This window comes from Idiotropiscis lumnitzeri, chromosome 8 (genome assembly GCF_059441095.1).
Source record: "Idiotropiscis lumnitzeri isolate Australia: NSW breed Sydney's pygmy pipehorse chromosome 8, RoL_Ilum_1.0, whole genome shotgun sequence".
Taxonomy (NCBI): Eukaryota; Metazoa; Chordata; class Actinopteri; order Syngnathiformes; family Syngnathidae; genus Idiotropiscis; species Idiotropiscis lumnitzeri.
Window position 1 is genome coordinate 9,259,637 of NC_142398.1, and position 21,336 is coordinate 9,280,972.

The following is a 21,336-nucleotide window of genomic DNA, read 5'->3' on the forward strand; positions in this document are numbered from 1 at the left end:
CCCTTCTTTCCTTTAATATATTTTATTTAAGAAGTATCAGATCGGGACTCATATCTGTATCGAGTATTGGCAGATCACAGAGGACTGTAAATGACTCATACAGTTCTGGCTGAGAATCGATTGATTTCTGGTGGTTACCAAGGTTTTTGTTGATATCTGACTGCAGTTTTGTCTAAAAAAAAACCTTTATTCAGTGCTTTTTATAAATTGATGGATTTCTGCTCACATATGGCCATCATCTTCTGCATGCACCACATAAACAGATCTGCTGACTATGTGTGAGTCAACGATTGGTTATGAAGTACTGCCTCCATGAGTGAAAATACAATCCACGTAGGAACTGTTTTCATGGGCCTTACGTGCATGTCATAGCTCCAATCGTCACGGTAACGGAAGCTGTATTCTGCATTTGCACCAATTAAATAAAATTGTTAAAAAAAAAAAATAATAATGCAACTATAGCTACCTAGCATTGTGACATAAGGGTAAAGGAATGAACATATTGAATGTGATGTCAAATAAGACATATGAGGCTGTAAAATAAAAAACAAGCTATTTAGAAAAGATCAGACGTGTTGTACTTGGGCCTGCAAGTCGGGACCAAGCGTCGTGTGAGCCTCCAGCCAGAGGTGCACATTTGTTAGTGTCTGCTCCATTATCACCCATCGCTCACGTCGTGTGCGTCTGCGTGAGCCAGAAAAGAGCGATTCAAGGGGAGTCAAGAGAGACTGTCCCTCTACTTGCTTGCTGTGGTCCAGCCCAAACATTTACCATCTGGTGACCAAAGCCTGACCCTTTACTTGTCTCACACAGACACACATTCACAACCGCACACATACACACACTCGGACGACATCCAAGTGATGAGTGAGTGACCCCCCACCCCCACTCCTTTTCCCAGCCGAGTGTCCATCTCTGCCAGACGACTCCCCCCAACTCTGCACCCGGCCTCCCTTAAGTCCTGCCCCCCCCGGCCGCACACGATTGGTGGATGGATGATAGATTGATGGGTGCCTGATCCATTCGCAGCTCTAATGAAACGCTCCATAAAACGTTGGTTCGGGCTAACGGAGCGTCAGCAAACACGCCTGGCGGTGACCAAAACAAACACGCAATGCACTCGCTCGCTAATGACAAATTGCTGTTTTATTTTCCCCACCTCAGCTTTTTGCTTCGTTTAGCCAACATCTTCATCTTCCAGATTGGGGCTCTTGAAAGATGACGCAATTAAGCAATGAAGTCTCAGAAAGGAAACACATTATGCATTTAAAACATTTCCCTGGTGTTTTAATAACACATAACTCACTTTCATCAAAGTTCACCAAGAATTAAGAATTATGCATATATATATATATATATATATATATATATATATGTAATTTTTTTTTATTTATAGTTTTTTTTTTCAACAGGACTTAAGGGACTTTCATTCATGAGTAATTGAAAAAGTGACACAACCATCACAGAGTTGTGACATTTTAAGGTCACCTCTAAGGTCACCCAGGCTGTACTTAAGCCCAACTGTACATAGTCTCACTGTGTGTGGGGGTGTGTCAGCGTGTGTGTGTGTGCGAGTGTGTTTGTTTGTGTACCTTTCTAAAGTCACTCAACGCCTGCTTTCCCCCCTCTCCACTCGAGTCGGGGGAACAAGGAGTGAGCGGAGAGCAGCTTGTGATGTTGTGACTGTGGCTTGACGATAGACAGAAAGAAAAAGTGGGGAGGAAGTAGGGAGAGTGACCGCAATGGTAATGGGCAGGAGAGGTTGGGGGGGTACAAAACATGGAGCGAAAGCAGAAGTGGGGAATCTCAGCAAGAGGAAGGCAGAAATGCATGGAGGGAGGGATTGAAGGAGGGGGGTGCCGCCTCCACCTGAGGCTGATGCGTAGTGACAAGTCACTTAGGAGGATTTCACTTCCTCCACACTGTGGCCGGTGGCAGGAAGAGACGTCGCAAGTTGGGACAACTAAGCACTGGAGGAGATATGACGGGACGCATGCAGAGCGTGCCGCTCGAGAGGGAGTGAGGAAGGAAGTGAGACAAGGCGTGTGTGTTTGTTTGTGTGTAGTGTGTGTGCGAGTGCATAGACCAGAAGACAGCAACCTTTTCGACGCACCGCACCCCATGAGAAAACGGTTCAAACTGTCAATAGAAATCAAAACCCACATTTAAAGATGAATACCATATGAAAAAAAAAATGTAAAGCCATAAATGACTTTTTTTACACATCAAACCCCTCCAAAATTTATTATTTGGTTCTTGCACCTACTATAAAAATTTAATTTGAAAAGGAATGGTGTGACTATATTTTCAAAGTGATCGAGGAACACTATAGACAATGCGCACCTCGCATTTCACACTATACTGAATGGTTCTTACGAATATTAGCTAAATATAAGACCAAAAATGGCTTTCATAAAAGGTACATTGAAATGGATCCCAAGTTCCCAATCATAACTGTTTGCTATACACCTCAAAAATGCTGAATAGAGTCTCAGAAATCTCACAAAATTGATGCTTCAAGATATTAATAAATGGATGACGACATTAATAAATAGAGCAGAAGGTCCCAACCTTTTGCACGTGCCACACCCTAAAAAAAAGTGTTGATACGCAGCCGCACCCGTGAGAACAGAGGTATTTGAAAAAGAATTTCCTCCACATTCGAGATTTTTTTTATTTCGACCGGAAGCTCCCCACCTCCTCTCTGCGCCGCACGCTTAGTAAATTGTTTGTATGTTCTTGCTCCCATCCATCCAGCCCTTCTCCGATCCGCTTCTATCGGTGGGTTATAGGGGAGGGGTTGTCTGTGTTTGTTGTCTTGTTTTATTGTTACTGTATTGTTCGCATAGTTTGAAAATAAGAGATCGTTTGGTACAAATACTTTATAAAGTGATTGACAAATGCATTCCCATTTGCGAACCACCTTAAATAGACCAGCAACTTGAGATTTTTCAATGTGCCACACGCGAGTTAAGTATTAATTGCTTCTCTCTTTCAAGATGCATAAAGTTTATTTCATTTACGTACAAGCCTACCAAAATAAATACATGCCACAATATTAGAAAACCATTTATAGGCTGTTGCATCCTTTTGATAAGTGGCATTAGAAGAACAATTTCCTCTGAATTTAAAGCCCCCCCCCCTAAAAAAAAAATTAAAAAAAATCACCAAAAATGCCATTCATACACGCAACCCCTGCATGGAACTACCGAAAGAGCCCAGACGCTCGCGACCTTTTCTACGCGCGGCACCCCAAGGAAACTGTCAGCATGTTTTAGCTCCCACGATTTGAAAAGAAGGGATCATTTGGTCCAAATAGTGTATCATTTGCTTGCATTGTGTGTATGTGTGCGCTGGTGGGGGCCGCTGGCTGGTTGAGTGCACGCCATCTGAGGGAGGGCCGGCCGCAGGCTCCTCATGGTACCGTGTGTTACCACTCTGCCTCCCTCATTCCTTCACCTCACGTCTGCAAGTGAGGAGTGCGAGGGAGAGGAGGAACAAAGACTCGCTCCAAAGAGCCTGCCAAGAAAACAAACCTTTTTCTGTGTGTGTTGCAAATAGTTCGGTGTCACAAGTCCTGATAAGTGTCCCGAAAAGTTCTTTGGCTACAGTACGTACCGTGTTAGCCGCGCGCGATGAGCCGTGCTAAGAATGTCCGTGTAATTGGAGCGCGAGCGGAATCCAAGAAATACACTTTTTCCTGTTTCACAGAGTAGCTTTGGATTTCAGAGCGATTATGTCCCATCGAGGGTGAGTCGCTTCTGAAATTGTCTCCTGATGCTAATTCGCCGGTTTGTGTGAGCAAATGTTTGCGTCAATCAAAATGTGATTTGATTGTTCCATGGTGAATGTAAAAAGTCCACACACCCCTTTTTGTGATATTTAAATAAAAGAGACCACAACAAGAAAATACAAACCGTTAATAACTCAGTTGAAATAAATATAAGCTTTTGCAGAGGGGAAGAAAAAAAATGAACAACTGGTTTCACAAGTGTGCACACCCCTATGTGTGGCTCCCATTACATCCAAACTCATCTTAAATCGAATTCAGCACACAACTTATGTTTCCGAAATGTTGTTCTAATTAGTTTTTCTGCCTTGTAACAATTAATTATTTTTCTTAAATTGGACGTTCAATGATCACACGTACTGCAGTCAGACTTATTCTTTTTTCCTTAAATTTAGTGATTTTTCTTATATGAAAAAAAAAATACGCTTTTCACTTTGAATTATCTTTCAGTTTGTTTGCATTGACTCCCCAATAATTTAGTTTTCTTGAAATTTTCTGCCGTTTTTTTTTTAATTCCAAAAAGTAACAAAAATAGCTAAATGTGAATTTTGCACACTTTTTACCCCCAAATTTAACCATGAATATGAATAAAACAACATTCAGAGACTGGGTTGGTATTGCAATGTTCAACACCAAGTCAGAGCAAAATTGTATGCTGCTGTTATCATGTTCTTTTATTTTTTTTTGTAATAATTTCAAGGCATATATCCTCAAATGTCACAATCTGTAAGTGACCACCAGTAATTTACATCACCCATACGGTTCATAACCAATTGACCAAGTACTTGTAATAGTAAGCTTCTTGCCCAGGGCATTGTGGGGGTTGTAGGTTTTTCATCCATTGTCAGTGTGAAACAAAATTGCTCGTCTTGTCTTTCCCATTTTCCAACCGTGTTGGAATCACGACTCATGCATCACTGAGCATCTGCATTTTTGAACAGTGCTGAATGAGGAGTTTTGAAAGCTTGTGAGAAGAAACATCCTGGCAGCATGTAGCAGTGAACATAAAAAGGGCAGTTTACACTTCGTAATGCAAAATACCCATAACCCCTTGCAGCTGCCTTCAGCCAAGGTGACGACGGAGAGAGGTTTTGCAGACCTGGACCTGGAACGAGCAAGGTTTTTTTTTTTTCCAAAATGTAAAGACATTTTTAAATCCCTTTTAGATACCACACACGAAGATTTAAAAAAAAAAAATCTGGCCTTTCAGTTTGGATTGGATTGTGTGATATGATCGTAACACATTTCAAACCACAAGATAATCTTATGATAACCTCATAAAACAAAATAATCTGTTTTCGTTCTTGGTTAGGAAGGGGAAAAATCCGACTTATACCGGTCATAGACCCTTCCACACAGGTGTCGGACAACAGATAATTTGCGGATCAACTTCAACCGCCCCAATCCCAGCATCGGTACCTTACACACAGCACTGCGAGCTGACAAAACGATGTCCTGTGTGAAAGGGGTTTCCAACTTTATTCCAAAAGGACCCTTCCTCACAATGTTTACAAAGCGTAGAACTGTCCAAAATGCTCGATCAATTTACTTATTTTCCATCATCATAGAGAAAAAAAAGATGCTTTTTTCCCCCATCCGTGACTGGGTTTTACCGCTAGTAGCTGCACTTTTCGATGCGTATCAAGTCCACACCGGTTTAAATAATTCATCTCCGCCCGCTCGCTTTCTCTTCATGTTGCTCTTTGTCCCCCACCGCCATCCTCTTGTTCCTCTCACCATCATTTGTTTGCTTTGAGGAGCTAAATCTTGTTTGCGCGTATTAATAAGTCAAGGCGGATTATGTCAACCCCCCCACCCCGGACCCCCTCTGCCTCCTTACCCGCTTGCCAAGTCAAGTACACAGCAGTTGCGAGGTATCGTTTGCGGCCGCCGAGGGCCGGGTGGCTCTGTTTGCAGAGCTGGAGCGAGGCCTAGCGCGCCGGGCTAATTAGATTAATTCCGATGCCTGTAATGATTGCTCACCATCTATTTTTAATGAGTGGCGCATATCAAAGAGCAGCAAAGCATGTGAGAAGCTCCAAGTACCCCCCCCCCGCGGCCCCCCACACAATGTGTGTCTGCGTGTGTGTGTGCGTGTGTGCGTGTGTGTGCCTCTGTCAGGGGTTTATAGCATGCAAGCATATTGATGTTGAGAGCGTACGTTCTTGTCACTGATGATGCTGACACGGCAAAAGCCGATCAGATAAAGTGAAACTATAATTGTCAGTTGAACACGTACCTCCACCAAGGCCAGCCTATGCACTGATTTAAACACACACGACACTTTTTAACCTTCCAGCTCCCCCCCAAAAAAAGCAGACTGGAACTGCGGATGGTGAAAATAATCTCAACCATCATCTTGTTTCAGACCTTTATCCAGACGCTTCAAAAAATGTGATGATTTATTTTGGCTAGCCAAAAAATAAACTTGATTTCAGTACGAGTATCTACACCTAACTCACGACGTAGCTAAACTAATGACAATGACAATGAAAGCCAATGCCTTTGTGCGTCGAAACCAAGTAATGAGCTAACTAACAAGAATGGAAATTGTGGAATCTCGGACAATCTTTAGCGGGATGCTAACAGCAAACATACCAACTAGCTGGCTACCAAGCTAACCAAAGGGCAATCTGTTATGGAGTGTCTACTGTATACATGTTACTATGATTAACTTGTGATTTAATTTAGTGCTTTCACTGACTTTGTTGTTGTATTATTTGCTATTTTACATGTAAATTGCTTTGTTACAGCTTCAGCTGTTGTGAAATGTGCTAGCTCAAAAAAATGACGATTTGGGGAAACGATGTTCATTGGATGTCCCCCGAAATGAGACGCTGAAGTGGTGAAATTAAACCTGAACGTTATTTGCAACAAATATTCTTCTAATGCGCTCACACTAAAAAAATATGAACACACACTCACACACACACACACACACCCCCACACCCCCACACACACAAACGCTGGGTAGATATCCATGAAAAATTAAAGCAGGTGTTTCCGGTAATTATAGCACTGTTTGCCTCTGCCTCTAAGCGAAGCAGAAGTGTAATTAAACATGAGGACACCATACACGCACAGTCAAAAGTAAACCTTGCGCATACACACTCTGTTGCGGTGCGGGACATGGAACGGTGCCATTATGTTATGATGCTAAACGAGCCTATTCATTGGTCACACTCAAAATAAATTTATTACTAATTGAAATGTGGGACAGCAAGACATGCTTCGTACATGTTGAACCCTGTTTATTATGGTGAAAATCCACAATATGGACTAATCGTTCAGAGAATATATATATAAATATATATATATATATATATATATATATATATTTTTTTTTTTTTATCCCGACCACATTTTCAACACATCTGCAGTAAACTCATGAAAAAATACTTTTTAAAGTTTTCCACACGCCTGCGCTTACTCGAAATGGAAATGTCATATAACATCACTTTGAGTAAACCAAAAGAGGTCATGTGTGCTTGCTTCAAGCTGTTTACACATAAAAACAGCAAAAGGTAAAAAAGCATTGTGATCTAAATATTTCATAGTACGCTAGCTTGCACGAAACTTCAGCGATGGATTTATGGAAATAATCATTTTTATCATCGTTATTATAAACCTTTTGTGGGCCGTCATAAACTCTTCTTTTTGCCCGTGCTCAGCGCTGTCCGGCATATTGCGGAACAATGTGGTGCCGCACTGAAGGTGCACATTTTTTAATTCAGACTGTGTCAACCCTTAAATAATCACTTGGAAACTGTCGCTATAGTGGGGGCGCGAAAGATGACTCGTGACATGGCGAGGGTTCATTGCATTGGGCTGAGGTTTGGACGGACGCAACAGTGTGATGTCGACAAATTGGGACTATGTGCCAAGCTTGTTTTATGAATGAGAGGAATCTTCCTGCATTGGTGTGCACGCCTGTGTGTGCGTGTGTTTGTGCAAGCTGGCAGCGCCCCCGCCGGGGAGGGCACATAATTCTGCGGGACGCGTCCAATCAGCGGCGGCGTATGTGCGACACATGTTTTTTTATTCAATTTTCTTGTCTTTTCATCTTGCGCCACCGCCAGAACGCTTCCTGCTATTTTCCTCCCAGCTCGGGACAAACGAATAACAGATGTGAGAGGGCTGGAACGCAAAATCCCCTACACAACACCCCCACTCACCGACACCCTCCACCACCTTCCTCCACCCTCCTTCTTCTGTGACTAGTGTGTGACAACCTTTGTACTGTCTCCCGCTTCTTTTGTTCCCCTCCAGACTGCCTATCCCGTGTCCGCTAAGCAAAGGACGTGAATTCCATTTCACTGGAAGCCTGATTTCTTGTGAATACGCGTGTCACCGTGCATCTGTTTGTGGGAGTGTGTGTATGCGGGTGTGCGTATGCGTGTGTGTGTGTGTATAACTGTATAATTCCAATCATATTTATGAAGCAATGAACTCAATCGATGCCAGCCATTTTCAGATCCTCATTTCCCCAAAAACACAAATGACCTAAAATACTAAATAAAAAAAATACAGAAAAAAAAAAAAAGTGAAAATGCAATCATGATAAACGCAATTTTTCTAAGCACTCTCTGTCTAAAATTAATAAACAAATCTGATTTTATTTACAAAATCATACTTTTTACTAGAAAAAAAGTTTTCCTCTGAAAATGTTTTTTTAATCCATATTTTTCCCAATTTTTTTTTTTGTCAACTTCATTCTCATATGAATTGACTCTTTTAAATACATATTTTTAGAAATATATGTCTAATTTTTGCTGATGACAGTCATCGTAAAAACTAAAATTGTCCTGTCAGTCACGTGTGATGACATAATTATCTATAGAGTTTAACTTATCTTTACACTTAAAGCATACATGTAAACTTTATAATTAAAGAAATTAAAGAAATGCTGATTGAATAGAAATATAATAGCTCTGAGGTCTGCAGACTCCGGTCAATAAGCCCAGAGTTAAAGACAAAGATGGTGAAGAGGCATTTAGCTGTTATGCTGCATGCAAATGGCTTGCCAAAAGAAGTGATGTCTGCACTGAATGTAAAGTTAATGTTGAGATACTTTTATTTACTCTGCCTAGCTTTCAAATGTGTCTAGGTTTTGGGAAGCGCATTGGATTGCCTTGTGTCTAAAATGTGCTATATAAATAAAGCTACCTTGCCTAATGATGGTCAACAGATTGATCCCGAAACTGACAAATTCTATTTTTTAAAGGAAAATTTTCATCTGGTGTTTCGTCAAATCGTTCTCAGGCTTTCATTTTTGCATACAATGCTAGAATATTCCCACCAAGATCAATTGAGGACTTGAATAATGAAATCAAAATCCAATGCATTTGCTTATTTACGAGATCCCCCTCAACTTTTAAATCAATGTCGTATCAATGCGGCGTAGCCGTGCAGATTTATATCTGCAAAGCCGATGACCGGAACGGCGAGGATCTCGTCTGGCGCGTCTGAGAAGCGTCAATATTTTCACATGTAAGCTTGCGAAATGACTGGCCTAATATCTGCAACCACATAATCCTCCCCCTTGTTTCTCGGGAGGCGGGAGTGTCGGAATCAATGAGGCTCTGGGAAAATTATAACCGTGCATGCAAACATCCCAAAACACACACATACACATCGTGTCCACGCTCAAGTTCACTCTCAAAGTGACTTTCCTAATGAGCCTTGTAAAATCAATATTCTCTGACTTTCAGGTATGTGGAAGTGATTCAGCATTACTTCTGAGCAAAAAAAAAAAAAAAAAAGTCACATTTGGCTGTGATTAAAGGCAATCAGTTATTGTATTAAGTCCAAATGGCTGACACCGGAGTACCTGCGCAGTGAAAACACATGTTGATTAGTCATTGGGCTGTAAATAAGCGCCAGGTCACACAGTGCACGCATTGGAAACATCCGCCTGTGATTGTGTTGCACTAAACAGAGGGATGACTTTGTGTCGTGTTGACAATGACCCTGTCGACCATGATGTCAGGTTTTTGTCAAACTATGAAAATATGAAAAGTCGATTCAGTGAAGCACTTGTATAAATGATGCTGTTTGGATCAGATGACTGCGTGACAAGTGTCTCTCTGAATATTGAAATTCAAAGAGAAATTCTGTCCATAATCTTGGAATGTTACAGCTACAAAAAGTTGTCTTTTTCTTCTCAAAATGTTGCTTGATCCTCAGGAACAGTAGCCATTCAAGAAAAAGTAAGGCTTTCATGATAAGACCTAGTGTCAAACTAAGGCCCAAGGGCCAGATGTGGCTCGCCACATCATTTTATGGGGCCCACAAAAGCAAATCAGGCATGTCAAATTCGATGATACTTGCTTAAATTTGTAACGTTTCAAATTGTCATAAAGCCGTAAATAATAATGATGAGATGTTGTTACGTTATTACAGCAACAATTATTTTTCAAAATAATCACAGAATTTAGACTGAGAAATCATAATATTCCACAATTTTTCCCAAATATTTGTCCTTCCTACTTTTTTCTTTTCTCCAAAAAAAGCCTTTATTCTTCAATGCTGCATTTTTTTTTTTTTTTTGCCAACATACTTTTTTTTCCCCACTCACCCCCCCAAAAAACATCCCATACAATTGTGATGACATTCTCATGCAAGTGTACATTTACACGTTCTTACTATACCAAAAAAAAAAAAAAAAAAAAAAAAGCTGTAAAGCGCTTGGTGGAGTACAATGATTCAAAGTAACAGTCAGGTTGAGGCTCGTCGGCATGAAGAAGCGAGCGGGTCCCTGAGCATCTGGCAGAGCGACGCGGGAGGCTGCCGTCGCCGTCATTGATAGTGATGAAATCATTTAACCCATCAACGGGCCAGTTAAGCGCCACTCAGTGCCCTGCTCCAGAATCACTGCCACACACACACACACACACACACACACCCACAGGTGAAGTGTGTGTGTGTAGGATTTGGATTAGCGTTTAAAGCTGCCCCTTAACTTGTCATTTTTACCTTTTGGCCTTTCTTTGACACATAACATGCAAGTAGAACACTAATGCTGCTTTTAAGTAGGAAATTTCCCGATAATTATAGCACACTTTATACCTCATCATTTTGAGTGTTGCTGAAATGAGCCTGTTTTGGGGCACGGGCCTGTCTAAAGAAAATGAGGCTGAATTTATTGTATTGCCTTGTGACTAAGCAAGGTGGTTTCAACACAGAAGTCCTGAGTGTCGAGGTGGAAATGAACACCTGCACTGTTATAACTGCTGCGTCAAAACAAACACAATTTGGACAAACCACTAACTTGGGTCCATTTGATCCAACTTCCTGGGTTATTTTGTACAAAAAAAACATTTTTTGGTGCAAAATAATCTAAAGTTGGGTGAAAGTAATCTAATTTAGGGGGCCGGTCCAATTAATTTTTTTTTGTAAAGTCAATAAAAGCATTTTCATTTGTGGAGGTAGCAATTCAAACACAACCCTTTGTTCACTTGTGAATTTATCTGGATCTGTGTAAGTGGCTCATGCAGCAGATGCTCTGCAGCGGTTGTCTAAATGAGCCAAATTGTGACTTCACAATATGGCAAAAATTGAGAAGTGCTTGGATTTACTTGATGAGCAAAGACTTCAGAGATCCAATTTAAATGCTATTATTTTCAATAATATAATATTTACCAAATATGGTTGCTTGCCCTACACTCTTGAAAACTGCAGGGTCAAAAGTAAGCCAAATTGGTTGAAATCGGCACCAAGTCCAAAAGGGAACAGGTCGATCCTGGGTTATTTATAACCAATGCATTGGGTTGAGAATTTTATCCAGCATGCCGGGTCAAGATTTTGATCCAACACGGAGTAAAAACCGACGAGTTAAAGATAACAAGAAATGGGTTACCAGGATTTCATTCGGTGAAAAATTATGCTAATTTTATGACCAATAATTCCTAAGAAGAAGACACTTACTCCTGCCACGGATCGTCACAACAAGTCACTTGCATGATGTTTGGCACATTTTTTCACAACAGATGACCTTCCTGACGCAAGCCGCACATTGTCTGTGGTTGTCTGCCCTACTAGGATTTAAACCCAAAGCCCAAAGTCAGACTGAGAATATTACATTAAATTTACTTCAGCACAAAAAGCTAAAAAATGGCAACCAAATCCAAACTTCAACCCACTGTTGACAACGTCATTAACCCAAACTTGGGTGAATATAACCTAATCTGCTCAATATTCCTCGCTACCCAATGAGCTTTTTTTTTGCGCGTATAAGTGGTTACATTTGCATTGAAGAAATCAAGTGATTAGTTTGTGCACCACTTCGAACTCACAAGACGAATACGAAGGAATGTGCTGTGTTGGCGCAATAGAACGGGTCAGTTCGGTTCGGTTCATGTCCTCAAAAATTTAAGGCAGGAACGTGTTGACCGCAAACACATTAATAGCTTTGCATCGCATTACAGGTTGCCTTCACATCAACGTCCAACAGCAGCAAACAAGCCAATTACCTGGTCAAGGCATTAACGCTGGGTCACTCCACACGCACACGCACACACACATGGAAAAGGCGGGGTGTTTATGCGTTGCAACGGGTCAGGGTAACAAAGTGCCTTATTGGCTGCGCCGCAGTTTACAAGGAGACGTGCCACCATTGGAGCAGCCATTGCCGAAACCGCCGACTAAATCTGCCATGAAACACAAGAAGTGCTGCAATAAAAAGCGGAGCATCTGCACCAAACTGGAACCAGATGAAGCCGTCAAGGATACATCGGGCTTTTTTAACCCGCCTTGTTTCCTTTGAGGCCGCGGCTCGTCTCTGGATGAGTGGCGAGCGGAGTGATTTTGTGCATAATTACGTGTGTTGAGGCGCACGCACGGCATATGTGTATGTGTGTGGTGGTGCACTCTGGTCGGCCTTTTGCGTGTATCATGTTATGCCCTAACGCAAGTAAGTACTGAGGCCACGGAGGATAGCGGCTGCCAACAACAGCAACAGCTACTGGCAAGGCGCCATCCCACCCCTGAGGCTTCTGGGATGCGAGCAGAGGTACATTGTGGGAGGCTGGGGTGAAAATCTGCAAGGGTCACCCTGCGTGTCCGCCAAAAAAAAAAAAAAAAAAAACTGCCACCTTTTCACGACAAGACTCAGCGCTTTGTACAAATGAAGCGCAAGAGATCCCAGCAAACTAAAGCACGGGGCTCTTGTTTGCGATATCCCCGTTCTTCCTCGGGAGACGACAAGTGGGCTTTTTCCATCTCGGGCTCCAGACGACTTATTTCCGCTGTGCTGGTTTTTCGTTATTTGATCACTGGCAAGCCAGGCAGGCCGCTGACACTGTACAGATGTGTACAGATGTGCAATGCTCATGTGGTCCCCTCTTCCCCCCCCCCCCCTGCTTTTTTGGCAAAAGTCAACTTGAGAAGTTGCTATGCGATGGCAGGGAGGATGTTGGTGTTGTGGAATTTTGTCTCAGTCCGGTGTTACTTGTCACATTGGAGTGGGCATTTGAACGCATTTCCTTCGTTGCAGAAATTTGACTGAAAGTGTTGTTTAAAATAAGCAGCAGAGCAGATTTGAGCTACTATAAAAGCCAACTGTAACCCCGTACGGTAACTCAGCCTGAATGATTCTTGTTGAGACGGAGGAGCAAGTCAACACATCAAAACGGCAGGTAACGATTTATACAGTGCAACATTTGCAACAAGCTCTGAAAGTTTGAATTGCTAAAAAAAAAAGACACCTCAAAACGTAGCATCGTTCATAAATAAATTCATCACGCCTGTCACAAGTCATAAAAAAATATATTATCAGGTGCAGTCTCTTCTCAGCACCAAGCAATTCCACAAAGAAAATAAATCAACAAATCAGTTGAAGGAACTCAAGCCTATTGATTCTTGTTGCGACACAAAAGAAAGATCCAAGTAAGGTGCTAACGTTTCCAATTTGGCTGTGCCATTTTGTCAGTTAGACAGACTAAATCTGATTGAGGATGGAAATTAAGTCTAAACTAGAGCAACAAAACTGTGGTTAAATGGATTCAGCTTACCTGTCCGAAGCCATGAACATACATTGTCATGTGGAAAAAAAAAAGCATAAATAAGGAGCACAGAGACAGAAAGCAACCTTTCCTCCCACTAAATGATTGCCATGTTCAGCTTAGTTTGTCCCATCTCTCCACCAAGCTTCTCCATTGTCATCCATCAGTGTCGGCATTAAGTTGCAAATTTGAGCAAACTGGGAAATCAATACGCTCTTTTTTTTTTTTTTTTTTAAATTGATGAGAAAGGCTTGTCACCGATTCATCCAGAGAGTCGCCTGGGACGAGAGAGCAGGGAGACATCTCCGTCAAATGCTGTCTGCGGTTGGAGACTTAATCTCGGTGATCGCAACTGCCTTTTTGTTTGTCTTCCGCCGTCTGATTGCTGTCGATTTGATGTGATTTGAATCATTCTCCTCTGTCAGAAGTCTTTCTAAGGCCAACGTCCTGGGAGCGGCTCGCAGGATTTTAGGAATGACCCGCAGGTCTGGCCAACCAAAACAGATATCTTCCTGCGCGCACGTATCGTGTTACCCTTCCACTCTCCGTGTAACGTCAAGAAGTCGCCTCGCAAAAGTGCAACTCGCCAGGAAAAATACAGCGGAGTCACCTAATTCGCGAACATGAAACATTTCTGGCCAACATTCGGTAAAGTCATCAGATCGTAAGGGATGGAGGGGGGGGGGCTTTATGAGCCCGCTAAACAAGAACCGTTCATCCCTGGGTTACACTCCACATCGTGTCTGGCGTGCTGACTTTGATTTTTTTTAATGAACAGCTCAATATCTAATTCATTAAAGTGGCTGTTTCATTTGATGCCTTTTCCTGACTCCGGCTAAGGCGAAGCAGCCGGGCAGGGGGGGGTAGATAATGTCGATGGAGATCCGCCTGCACACACTCAGCGGGTCCCGCCGAGGGACGAGGGGACGTCGGTCGATTGTGGCTCACCCCCAAGCCCCCGCTCCGCAGGGGCGGAAGCAGTTTTAGTCGCTTTGACTGCTGAAGGACGGCAGTGGTAATTGGCCTTGTGCATGCTCTCTTAACAATCGGTGTGGGACGCACTACCGCGCGCCTTCTCCCGGCGTCGATCTGGCAGTGAAAAAGCATACAGAGGCATTTTAGGCTTTAGTGCTGCTTTAAAAACGAGTGGCCCTTGGCTCAGCTTTGTGCGAAAGAGTGGCTTCCACTACCAGGCAATTAGCATTTCTCTCATTCGGCAAAACCTCCTTTTAGTAAAGGAGTCTAATCTCCAAATTTCTGTCCACCCGTTTTCAATTGCGCTTAGCCTCATTTGGGTCACCGGCAAGCTGGAGCCTATTTGAGTCAAGTCAACTTTATTTATATCACCCTTTATCACAAAATGCATCTCAAAGAACTTCAAAAAGGCACAATTGACAAATATTAATGGCATCTCCTGATCTAAACCCCCCAACTGGGCAACGTAAAACTCAAAACCTTATTTGCGGTACAAAGGCAAAAGTTTGAGAAAGAATCTGGGGGCATATTGTGCAACAACGGCTTGAGATTAAATCATCGTCACCTAGTCCCATCTCCAAGCGAGATAGGAGGGGGCAAGAGCGGAGAAGCAGCAGTAAAACACGCTAACAACCGGTTTAACTAAATGAAAGACTTATTTTATAAAAATAAGTCTTTTTAGTCGGGATGGAAACATTCCTTCAAAGGCAGCAGCACTAATTCAACAGATATGCTCATTCCAGAGTATTAGAGCTGGAATACAGAATGCTCTAGAACATAGATGTCAAACTCCAGTCTTGATTCAAATGATTAGCTCATCAGCAAGCTCTGAAGAAGCCTGATATGTATCTGGCTCATTTGAATCAGGTGTTTTGCAGCCGGGAGGGATGGAAAACGCCCACCAGGACCGGAGTTTGACACCTGTGCTCTAGAATTCCCATGTTTTTCGAACCATAAGGTGCACCGGCTCATTATCTTTACAGCTTTGTATGTCCGATTGTTTATCCTAATGTGTTTATTTTATAGTTTTAGCGGTATTATGCTGGGTTCAGACCAGGTCTCGCATGCTTTTGTTCACCGTGCAACTACACGGGAGTTGCTTCGAGCGGAGAAGAAAGGAGGGCTCCTCTAAGAGTTGAAAAAAAAATAATAATATTGCTCGACAATCTGGAGACAGGTGGTTGCTATTTCTTTGACTAAGGGTAAACTATATTTCCCATGATTCTTTGACACAGAAGCCGGAATTAGTTTTAGTTCTGGTCTGACTAAAAACGCCTGCTCGCAATTAGATGCGTGAAAGTAAATAGGAAGGGATCTGAATTGGAGACAAAACTTTTGTTTTGTGCGTGGAGTTGGTCTCTCAGAATGCGATTGTAGTGTGTGGGAGCGGGTGGTGTTAAGGGATGCGTCAGAGGTGCCTGGACAGTGTTGTTGTTACACAGAGGGCAGCGCCACAAGTCCAAAAGTATTGATTTCCCGCCTTGTCGAGAGGCAGGGAACTGTCATGCGGAGAAAGCCGACCTTGGCCCCCCCCCTTTTTTGCCTCCCTCCTCAAGCACTGCCAGAAGTGAGGAGAGCCGCAGTAACACACAACTGGCTACTGGGTATCCAATGGGCCGATAGAGGGGGGGGGGGAGTTTGGGAGGAAGAAAGACTGAGGAAGTAAGCGAGAGAAGTGCTAACAGTCAAAGCCAAGGCCGCTTCCCCAGAGTTGTCAGTGGGCAGCCTAGTGTCTGGTTATCGTGCTGTTTGAAATGACAATGGCTTGACTTGTCTTTTCCTCCTGAGAGCATACTCAGATCTATAAACCAGAGGCGAGGGGTGGGAGGGGGTGAGACATGATAGGCGAGGGAGGCAGCAGGTGGCGGCGGAGGAGTGAAAGCGAGGACGACGAGGAGAGCGACTCGTTTGCTCGCTATCTAAGCCTTTGAGGCCTACAGAGAGGAAGGAAGGAAGGCCAGGGACGGAGCTTTTTCATGTCGAGGCTGTATCAGGATTTGACAACAAAAAGGCATCGCTGTCACCTGCAGCTACAGGCGCAGCGAGACTCCTCTTCCTCCTCCTCCTCTTCGTCTTCAGCCTCCCCCCACCCGCCGCAGCTCGGCGAGGCCGGCTGAGGAAGCGGAGGCTACAAAGCGCTCTCGCCTGGCTGGATCAGGGTGACAGACACTTAAGAGACCTCGATGTAGTCGCCAGCCTTGGATCAGAGTCTTTTGCTAACAAGCTCAGCAACAGCTTGGCTCTTTTGTAACACTGAAGCCCATCCAGGAGATTTTTTTCCCCCTCTTTCCATCGCAAATCTATTCACACAGTCTTTTTTTTTTTTTAATATTTGGAAAAAGTCCTAATAGAATTAGCCGGCTTATTAGCGTCTGGCACTAGAAGAAAGCCTGCATATAAGGACGGAAGGACTTGTGGATTTAAAGCAGTGTTGTTTTTTTGGTTCTAATTTTACACCACACTGACATACATTAGGCAGCTCGGCCCAAATAAGGTCATGCCTAATAATGTGCGAGCAAAAGGGGCTTTATAAGTAACCGTCTCGCCTCGATTGCTAAATAGCTTCTCCCAGACTGGTCGTGTATTGCTGGTGGAACACATGTTGTCTCTACCCAAAGCCTTGGCCCGTGGTGGTAAACACATGGCCCACGGGCCACATCTGGGCCACCACATCATATTTTGTGGCCTGCAAAAGCAGGTCATTCACGTCAACTTGCCGGTATGCAAAATGACTTTGCCCAATTGATGACTCTGATAGGCTATTAGTTAGCAAATGAGATAGTAAACAAAAGCAAAGAAAAAGTCATTATCTAGTGATTTAAGCGCACAAAAACATGTTTTATTTTGTGTTTTTCCTGCTTAGATAATGAGTGTTTTCGGCAAGTTCGGAAAATGTGAATTTCATGAAAATATTAACCGGAGAGCTTAACAACTGATTTCTCTGCAATGTGTGCTGTGTAGCCGAGGCAAATATCACAACCTCTACATGCAAATGCGCCTCACCTTTATGAGTCACTGTGTCACCCAGCCTACCCTAAACTTCCTGGCTACGTAAACATTCTGGCCCCACCCCCACCCTTTGAAAACTTCAGTTCGCCCCACGATCAGACAACTGGCAGCAAACACAACTCAGCCTCCATACTCCCAGTGGACCCGTAATGATCCTGGCAAAGCAATTAAGCACCTAGTGAGATGGTGACAGTCAACGCTAAAAGGAGCTCCTTCACCCCTCTCTCTCCTGTCTCGTTGGGGGTATCAACAGGACGTCCAGGGTGGGGGCACCTGACACATGAGGGACACGGCAACAGGTGACCGAAGTCAGTTAGGCCATTCCAAACCAATAGTGACATTAGCCGCTCCTGCTATTCCTTGACGACCCCCCCAAAAGGTTGATCATTATCTAGAATAATCGTTTAAACCATGAATATGACACTTCACTATCATTGTCACCAGAGAATTTACGGTACGTCTCCGCGCTCAGTTTGTTGCCAAAGCAATGAATATAAAGGACTTTGCTTCCGCTTTATGCAACGCAACTGCCTCTCGATCAAAGCATGGACAGCGGTTTCCCAAAAACCTTAACATCAACACTGGACACCTTTTCTGTTTATCGTGTGAGCATATTGTCCGCCTATTCGGCCTTTTTTTTATTGTTTTATTAATGTTATAATTTTCCTTCCAAGAACTAGGGATCTATTTTGTCAAATAAATTACCCACAAGAATGCGATTTCTCCTCCAGCGCGACTTATGTATGTTTTTTTTTTCTACCTCATTATGAATTTTTGGGCTGCTTTGACTTATATACTCTGGAGCGACTTGTGGTGGGGAAATTACGATCATTTAATGAGAGCACCACTGCCACCTACTGTAGTTAATATGCAAATTATACCTTATTCTAGTATGAAAAAAAAGCATGTTCCCCATCGTGACACATTCATGGTCAATGCAGTGTGTCGCACAGCTATGACGTCACACCAATCTGGAAGGAAATTCGACCACGAGCAAATCTCTGTTCCAATGTGTCTGTTTCCTTCTCTGAAGGCTGAATGGTGAAAACATGATTGATCCAGCAAACAACACAAGAACGTCTTTTTATTTGCAAAAAAGTGTGTTCCTCGTATCCATCCCGTGTATTCCCCGCTGGCCCTGACATGCTGGAAATGCCTGCTTTAAGTGCTGCTCTGACATTAGCTGAGTGTAGTCACACAATTTGGCCTGGGGACAAATGCTAGAAAGGCCCTATAAATATGGATGCACCCCCCCCCCCCCCAACACCAAACCCCACCCGCCATACAACATCTCTTCTTTTTCTACCCACTGTCCCCTGTGTGTGTGCGTGTGTGTGTGTGTTTGTGTGTGTGGCGCCATTTGCTCTGTCAAAGCTTGTCGCCACTGTTTGTTTACTCACCCTGACAGAGATACACTCGCCACTGCTAACTGAGGGCCAAGCAGGCTGCCAACACTCCAGTAAATAATACAGTGGCAGAAGTCGTTTTACGAAAGGGCCGGAAAAATTCTCGGGGTAAATTTGAGACATTTTCAATAGAAATTTAGCTTAGGGGGAAATTTGGGACAAAGTTTGAATGAAGCAAAAAAATTTACTTTTTTTTTTGTTTGTAGATCTAATAGAACAGATTTGTGACAATGATTCTTGACAGTTTTGATTAAGGCATGGCATTAAACAGTATTTTTATTTGTGAGATTCGCTGATTTAGTTTAATGTAATTTTAATGTAATTTATCAAATAAACTGTAGTTGACTAAATGACCAGTCCAGTTTTTTTTAAATTTGATTTTAAATTGATTAAAAAATGACATTCGAAAAAAGAATAGTATGAACTATAAATATACCACAAAAAATGTCAAAATACTTAAATATAATTTCAACCCCATTTCATAACAAATTCCTGAAAAACATGTGATATGATGAAACAAATATCTGGAGTTGCAGTTGCATGCATATATTTCAAGACTCCCTGTAACTTCCTCTAACAACCCAGGCTAAATTTATCTTTTCCCTGACACGCCAAGATGTTAGTCTACCAGTCGTGAAGGATAACGTTATCATAATTCTGATTAAATTAACCCAAAGTCAATTATCCGGCCATATTTCAGGGGGGCCAATGCTTCCATAAAAAATAATGAAAAAAGGTGAATTCATGAATGACCACCAATGGCAGACATGGGAGAGTAGTGATGCACAGAATTTGCAAAAAATTCCTACAAAAAAATCTAATTCAACAATGTGTGTTGCACAATGCATAATACTTGCCCCACTTTTGCCACCCAATCTACTTTGCTTGCATTTAACAGGCTGGTGAACGCATTAGCATGCATTAGCGTGTCGCTGTCACCCGCCGTTACGTGACAAAACTCAGTGCAGTGTGTAGAACGACGACATCCAGGCTTGTCGCCGGCGTACCTTTGCCCCGCTGGCGCCTTGGCAGCCCGGCGGGTGCCCCGTGGCTGCACTGATGCCAGCGCGTGCACAGGCGTCAGGGAGGGGCCCCCGCTGGGAGGAAATGGGCCATTAGCGCAGTTCTTGCCCCAGTGTTTTACTCCACTTCAGTACCCATCACACAAGGCCGCCCCACTCGCTCTTCTTGCTCTATCTCACCAGCTAACACATGCTAATTAGCCCGGCGACAGGGCGCGGATCTTGCTGCCTCGGGAGCATATGTGCAGCTGCAGAGCAAAGCTGTCTTGCGAGGACGCGGCCTGGGAGCGACACCGCTGCTTCATTAGCTTTTCTTTCATGCCCATCAAATAAGTGGAGCCGGAGAGGCGACCCCGTTGATTCTTTGGAGCCGACGTTCAAAGCCGGAAATGGCTTCTAAAATATACGTTACATTAAATGGAACACGCCATCCACTTTCAATCACCGCGCCACCCGTCTCCCCCACGCGAGTGAACACAGCGCTAATGAAGATGATCGTCATAACGCCACAATAATAATGAGGCCGTCTGGAAAACTAATCGTCCCTCTTTCGCCTAATGACCTGTGAAGCAATGCCATAAAAATTGGCGGCGTGTGTTTGTTTTGGACGATAAGACGGCCGGGTTGATTGGAGCAGAACAATGGCGAGGTGTTGCTTGTTATCACCGACTATGAAGTCTATATCACGTTTCCTTCGGCTCTTAAATGAGGTGATATGCTTTGCGATAGATAACCAACATCTGAATTGGTTTGGATTGGCAAAAAGAAACTTAAAGAATGACTGCAGCTCGCGATGGCGCAATGTAAGCGTTTGAATATTTAAATTGTTTGAGAAAAAGAGCCTCGTGCGAAGAAGTTCGGCTTGCTTGGCTTTATAATAAGATTTTTTTTTCTAGGAGAATATTTAAATTTCGGTCTAAGTAATGATTCTCTTTGATTAATCAGAAGACAGCCGTGAGTCCTGTTATCATGTTAGCAATAATTTCCTAAACAGCAAATCTTCTGCCTCTTTTTTAGAAAAAAAGGGCCTTTTGTCTTCTTTCCATTGCACCACGCAATAATTATGATTTCCTCTCGATACAACAATGTATCTAGTTCCACCTTTTAGTTCCCAAACCACACTGATTGCTCAC

At 43.0% G+C, this 21,336-nt stretch overlaps 1 protein-coding gene across 3 annotated transcripts in view; it reads left to right on the top strand.

Moving 5' to 3' along the window:
• The window catches only part of bnc2 (basonuclin zinc finger protein 2), a 181,017-nt gene that overhangs the window by 94,290 nt on the left and 65,391 nt on the right, over positions 1-21,336 (top strand). Inside the window, exon 1 of one of the 3 annotated variants that reach the window (XM_088303371.1) lies at positions 17,963-18,074. The exons of the other annotated variants lie outside the window; for them this stretch is intronic. The gene's annotated coding sequence lies outside the window, so the exon portion shown is untranslated. Of the gene's footprint in view, positions 1-17,962; positions 18,075-21,336 lie in introns of those variants that run through there. 3 annotated transcript variants of the gene reach the window in all.